Here is a 5,781-nt window from a genome sequence, read left to right on the forward strand (position 1 = left end):
CCGTGTCTGCATTTGAGTACACTTTCTACACATCTTTTTCAGCGATTAGGATGCAGGAAAGGGCAGAGATTTCTGCCCCACCCGAAGTCTTTCTTCTCCTCCTCCAGTTTCTTGTCAAAGAGTCACTGAGGTGCATGATCTGTCTGCATCCTGACTGCTGTCCGTCTATAAAGCCGACAGCCCACACCATCCCCAGCTGCCTGTGCTCCCATGATGCGGTTGGGGACCAGGAAGTAAATAAAAGATCTTGCTGAAAACCATAGTGAAGTGGTAAAGGTCGTGTGTGGGAAAGGAGACGTGACTCGGGCGGAAGCTCTGGGAGGGGCTCGTATGAGCTGGCAGCTCTTGGTTCCTGGATCATGTCATGGAGACAGGTGGGGCCCCTGAAGGTGGACACGTCCAGTGAATGAAGCGAAGTGTAGTTCTGATCCTGGGGGTGGGGGAAGGAGCGGACCCATGGAATGTTCAGGAACTGCAGGCGTCAGCCCCGGGCAGAGAACCAGGACCCTACCCTGCCTCAGAAAAAAGGAGGAGTCGGGACTCAGTGCCGGGAACTCGCTCCCGTGTCCCCTTGGGCCAATCACCGTCCTTCACCATAGAGACGCAGAGACAACGGCCCCCGTCCTGACACCGTGGGGGTTCTGAGCAGTTAGAAACAGGTGAGGAGGAAGGGTGGGTGAACTCACGGGGCCAGTGGTAGAGTTGGCCAAGGGTGCCGCGTTGCCTGTGTCTAACCTTAGGGTCCGGACCCTCGACGGCTGCGTTTTGAATCTTGCCCCTTAGAAGAGGGACCACGGCTCTGGTGACCTGGAGCTGCCAGGCTGCCGGGTGTCTTCACAGCAAGACTGGCCGGGCCGCCACGGCAAGCGGAGGGAAGAGCGCCTCGCGCTCCAGGCCGCGATGTTTCTCACTCCCCCGAAGGGTGCGTTGACAACTTGGCTATCGCTAAAGTGATTCACATGTCGCCGCCGGGGATGCCCAAGCTGAGAGAGGGGAGCTAGCCTGCCCGCCCAGCTTCGGATGGGAAGCCCTGCTTTCCACCGGGAGACAGCCTGCCCCAGCTGGCTAGGCCAGAGCGTGTGACAAGGTCATCTCCCAGGCCTTCTGTGCACCTGCTCATCACCCCCCAGTCACCTAGCTTGTCTGGGTTCTGAGCCTCCTTTGGTGACATCAAGTGCCCTGCAGCGTGTGACGGGAAAGGGGGAGGGGAGTCCTCACTCACTGGGTTTGGACTTTGCACAGTTCGGTCACCTGGGGGGCTGTTGAGAAATACTGGTACCTCCCCTCACCCCCAAGGCATTCCAGTTCTTTGTTCCAGCTCATTTCCGGGGCTGAATCTCCTGTGTAGCTGGGCTGAGGGTCGTTGCCCTGAGTAGCAGGGATGAAGAGGTCTGTGAAACCAGCCAGCTGGAGGCTCCGGGCTGAGCTGTGACGCTGGGCAGGTTTCCTAACGTTAGTCTCTAGGGGACAGCCGCTGTTTCTAACCCCCTCCTCCAACGGTACTTTGAGGAGCCTCTTGTAAGAGCATAACATTCCCATTCTCAGTCCTTGGGTTTCCAGAATTTGACCCAACCCCAGCTGCAGGACTGGGCATATAACCCATACCTGACCTATCAAGAGCTTTCCAGATTCCTGGGTACTTAGGATTGGGTTAAGGCTGGGCACATGACCCGCATCTGACCTATCAGAGCCTTCCAAACTCCTAGGTCCTCAGGGATTTGGTCAGGGCTGGGCATATGACCTACATCTGACCAATCAGAGCCTTCCAAACTCCTAGGTCCTCAGGGATTGGTCACGGCTGGATGACATCTGACCAATCAGGGCCTTCCAAACTCTTAGGTCCTCAGGGATTGGGTCAGGGCTGGGCACTGGATCCCAGTTCTTTCCTGGGACCATTGAGAAAAAGAAGCAACTGTTGCTGGGATGGGAGTGGGGAATCCAGTGAGAAGAAAATCTGAGCGTGAAACCCACAAAGGAGAGTGGGTCTCACCTTGTGGAGACACCTGAATCCTGATAGAGCGTTGCCTGGAAGCAGCCCTACCTCTGGACTTTTCCATCACATGAGCCAAGAAATGCTCTTTTAACTCACGTCCAAGTTGTTTCTGTCTGTTGCTCCCCAGATGTCCAGATCCACTTTGTGCCTGATGCTCCCTGGCCTAGGATTAAAGTAAGGTTTCAGGAAGATAATATCATGGCGAGTTGTGGGTGGGTGGGAAGTGCTCCCTATGTGTTTTCAAAATGTAAACACGATAAGCGAAGGCTCAGTGCAGAGTGCTGTGTTTAAGGATTATCACGCCCTGCTGCCAGTCGCCTCGCCTCCCCGTGACATGTTCGTCCCCGCTTGAATCTTACTGACCAGATGTAAACACTGGGGACAGGACAGAATGAGGCCCTGTATTTTAGAGCTGCTGACAGATGGCAGCAAAAATACTCCAGCAGAGTGCAGCTTTGGGTGGCAGGAGGCAACACACGCAGAGATTGACGGACTCTGCCTCCTTCCCAGGAGCACACAGTGGTCCTAACTTCAGATCACCCACTCTTCCCCGTAATGCCCGCTCCTGCCATCCTGGATGCAAGGTGAGTGCATTTCGTCATTGAGTACAGATGGCACTGTACCTTCTGGGAGAGTCTGTCACATATTATTATCCTGTAATACTTGGAGCCCTACCAGGGTGAGCTGGGACAGCTACACACTAAACACAGGAAAACGTAGGGGCCAAAGGCAGTGGACACAGATGAGGTTAGGTTGCTGGCTGGCGGATGAGCCGGACGTAGAAGCCAGGTGTCTCTGCTCACGGCTCAGCATCCCCAGGCTTTTGAACTCTGTCGTGCATTCAGGCCTCTCTCTCCACGGCAGACAGAGGTACCCCGCTGGGGAGAGCATTTGCCTTCTCAGGACACACACTGAGCCCCACTTTCTGAAGGCCCACGACACACCACGCTTTCACATACATCGCCTTTCCTCTCCATTTAAAAGAAGACGGTGAAGTTCAGAGAATTACATTAACCAGTTTCCGAAGTACGAAGTCCTAGAACCAGATTTGAACCCTAGTCTCTTGACTCCAAAGCCGTGTGCACCTCCTGCACAGGAACCAGTTGGGGCTGGTCAGAGAGTAGGGATCAGCTCTGAGCACATGCAGGAGATGGACTCGGGAGAAGGCCAGGCTCGCCCTCCGAGCCCCACACCCTCCCTGGGAGCACTGGGCCCAGGCAGGAGAGGGCAGGGCAGGGGAGGGCTGGCACTCAACCGACCCAAGCACTCTCTGCAGTCGTGAGATGCCTCTTCTTGGCTCTTGACAGGATTCAAAAGACTCTCTGGGTTTTGTTCCCTGGAGAGCTGCAGCTGGGTTCCAGGAGGTTCAGACTTTCAAAATAAACAGAGAGGAAGTGTCCTTCTTCAGCCACGAAGCCCTGAGAATCTTCACCTTAAGCTCCCCAGATTCACTGACCATGCTGAGAAAAGACCCAGCGTGTCGTTTTCCGAGCCAGGGTGACGGGGGTGGATCTAACGCCCTGCCCTCCCCAGGGTCAAGGACAGGGGCTTCCCCTCCTGCTTTTTTCCCAGGACAGGTCCGCAGTGAAGGGGTCCAGGGGTGTGTGTGGCGGGAGGGGTGTGAATGGATGCTAGCGTTGCGCCACGGCTCGAGAGCATCAGCGGTCGGTTTCCTGCTTGCCCTGTGGACTCCTTCGGAGCAGGAGCTCCCCTCTCTCCCTTGGGGCTTCTCTCCTCTGGAGACCATGCCCCACATACAGCAGGCGCATCCTTCTACCTGCCCCAAGTGCAGGCGGTGCGGGGGGGTATCTAGGTCGTCCTTGAATCTGCCCGTTTCCCTCTGTTGTCTGTCACCTTGCTGCTCCGGGCCACAAGCCAACCTCCGCACCCCCAAGCTCTCTTGCCTGGACGCCCACAGCCTCCGGCGCGGGGTGGGGGGGGGGGCGGTTTCCACTCCTGCTGTGCTTCTCACCTATCCAGGAGCCAGAGACGTTTCCAGCGAGGAGCAAATCAAGTCACTGCCCTGCTTCAAGGCTCTCCTTCGCCCAGCGCCTCGGCCACTTGCCTGGTGTGGGCCTTCTCTAGCAGGAACGAGCAGGAAGGGGAGGGAGCGCTCCGTTTCTTCCTTCATCGTGCGGAGTAGGTCTTCCAGGTGGGAAGGGCAGGGCTGGGATCTGGGACTGAGACTGTCCGGCATTTGGCCAAACGGTCCAAGCCGGTAAGGAGCCTGGTGGGCGGGTGAGATGTGGGCCCGCGCAGGTACGTAGGCACCATCTATTGCTGTGATGAATGACCCCAAGAGCAGCTTAAAACAACACACATTTATCATCCCCCATGCCTTCCTGAGGGCTTGGGATTCTGAAGTGGCTTGGCTTGATGGTTCTGGCTGTTTCTTGCAGGGCCGAATCAGATGGGGACAGGCAGGGCCTGCTGTTGTCTGCTGGAGGCCACTGGGGCCGGGTGACCTGCTTCCAAGAGGCTCAGTTCACACGGCCACGGGCAGGAGACCCCACCCTGGGGACATCTCCCCACGCCAGGTGAACTGAGAGGCGGCAGCTGCGGTTCTGTGACCTACCCTCAGAAGCCACACTGGCATCTTGGCCACGTTCCGGTCATTAAAAATGAAGCACTCCATCTAGCCCTCACTCAAGGGCGAGAGTCAGGTCCTGAAATTGTAGCAGAGAAATTGTGGACTTTCTGAAATACTTACTTGGCTGTGTTGGGTCTTAGCTGTGGCCTGCGAGGTCTCTTGTTGCCGTGTGTGGACCCGCGCTGTGGCTCACAGGCTCAGGAGTCACGTGCCGCGCGGGCTCAGTTGTTCTGCGGCATGTGGGGTCTTAGCTCCCCGACCAGGGATCAAACCTGTGTACCCCTCACTGCAAGGCAGATTCTTAACCCACTGGACCACCCGGCAAGCCCCTGTGGGCTTACTCCCACACTTTGCTGTGCGTTCCTCATGCTCTTCCTGTGACATGGAGACTCTGCTCAGAGGGAGGCACTGGGCTGCCTCGAGTGCAGACTCTCAGAACCAGGATTCTGCGTTTTACATGTTTTCAGCCCAACAGCAGCCATGGGAAATGAGATGGTAAGAGAGGTTTCTGGAAGCAAAGCAAAGATGATGATCTGCCAGTAGCCTGACACCTAGGAAAGGGTCCGGAACAGGCGGGAGGCTGCCTTGTGAAGCAGATCTTGTGTGGAAGTGTCCTCGAACCCAGGCACTCAGCTGAGCTACTGAGGGCTGGGGATAAGAACATGGGCTTGGGGGCTCTGAGTTCTGTCCCTGCATCAACATGTAACAGGTCAGATATTTGTCAACCTCAAGACTTGCAGATCTCACAACTCTAGAGCATTGGCGGCAAGTCTGGCTGCTTAGAAATATCGCAGGACAGGAAGGGAATGGGTTCTGTGTCCATCAGTCATGGGAAGGTGCCTGCAGAGGCTCGCCCGGGTCTTGGAAGGGGTTTTCCTCGAACAGTCCGGCAGAGAAGCGAGACAACATGCATTTCCCTAGCTTCAGCTATGGCCCTCCTTCATCTGGGAAGCTCACCCTCCTAGGCCAGCCAGGGGCAGGAGGGATGCCAGAGAGGTGACAGAAAGGGGGCTGTAGGCCTGGTGTGCGGTGCAGCCTCGCTGAAGCTGATGCTGTCCGCCCCCGCCCCTTGCAGACAGACCGTGCTGACACACGCCATTTCTCCCTAGCCTGGCTGGGTTGGACAGGGCAGAGAGAAAGGGGACCAGGCAGAGTACAACATGTACATCTGTATGTACGTATCCCCATCAGAACTCAG

This window comes from Moschus berezovskii, chromosome 19 (genome assembly GCF_049115385.1).
Source record: "Moschus berezovskii isolate FMDL1 chromosome 19, NW_MosBer_1.0, whole genome shotgun sequence".
NCBI lineage: Eukaryota > Metazoa > Chordata > Mammalia > Artiodactyla > Moschidae > Moschus > Moschus berezovskii.